Below are 957 nucleotides of genomic sequence, written 5' to 3' on the forward strand. Positions count from 1 at the left end.
ACCGTATTACTTAACACTTGAGACGCGAATTTAACTTTCATTTTTTGAAAGGTATTGGGGTAAATATGAGCATCGGTTAATTTATGCGCACACCGATAACTCGATTTAGAGTCCTGTTTATAAAAATGGACTATATCTGACCAACATAGGTGACTATTTTTAAAATCAACTTTATTCTTCATATTTTGTAAACAGTTTCGACTATATTTCAATAAATGGGAGCTATCGTAAAAAAAACATATTTCCTTACAATTAACGTTGAAAAAAGGACGTGACATTGAAACACCTAACAAATTAGCTATTTTGAAAATTGGTAGCCTGGTCACAAACAAAATGGCAAGGAACTAGCTCTATATTTTGAAGTTAGGTAATGGCTTCCAGAATATATTTCTTGAGGACATCCCCTTTACATGAGTCTCTAACAAAAAAATAAGCTAACGGGTGGGGCCAAGGTTCTCCACCTATACCTTGCACCATTATGGTCATTGCAGTTGTGGTTATTCTAGATGTGCGATTTTCATCGCCATAATCTTCAACACCTATCACCCTATCAAATTTTGTATCATACTGCAAATGATATTTCATCACAAGAAACTGATATGAACTTTTGTTCGAAGGAAGATCCCTTACTCCTAATTTGTAAAGATTTTATGCTGCTTTGGGTGCAACCTGGGAAACGAGGCCAATCTGMGACAAAATTATGTAACGTAATTTCTGAGGGAAAACTAAGTTGATGCTTTAGGTAGTGGCAAGTGATTGGCGAAAAAAAATACACCCAAAGCTAATGTTTTAAGAAAACAATCATATCGCCGACCGTGACTTTGGTGATTACTATTTAAGAAACTACTCCTAATACAAGCACCTAACTGAGGAGGAACTTTGCTGCAAACTATCTCAAGAGGATCTGACTTTTCCCTAAATGAACTACTTCTTAACATTTTCCTACATCTTTCTAAT

Source organism: Bactrocera latifrons, unplaced genomic scaffold (genome assembly GCF_001853355.1).
Source record: "Bactrocera latifrons isolate USDA-ARS-PBARC rearing strain unplaced genomic scaffold, ASM185335v1 scaffold_411, whole genome shotgun sequence".
Classification (NCBI taxonomy): domain Eukaryota; kingdom Metazoa; phylum Arthropoda; class Insecta; order Diptera; family Tephritidae; genus Bactrocera; species Bactrocera latifrons.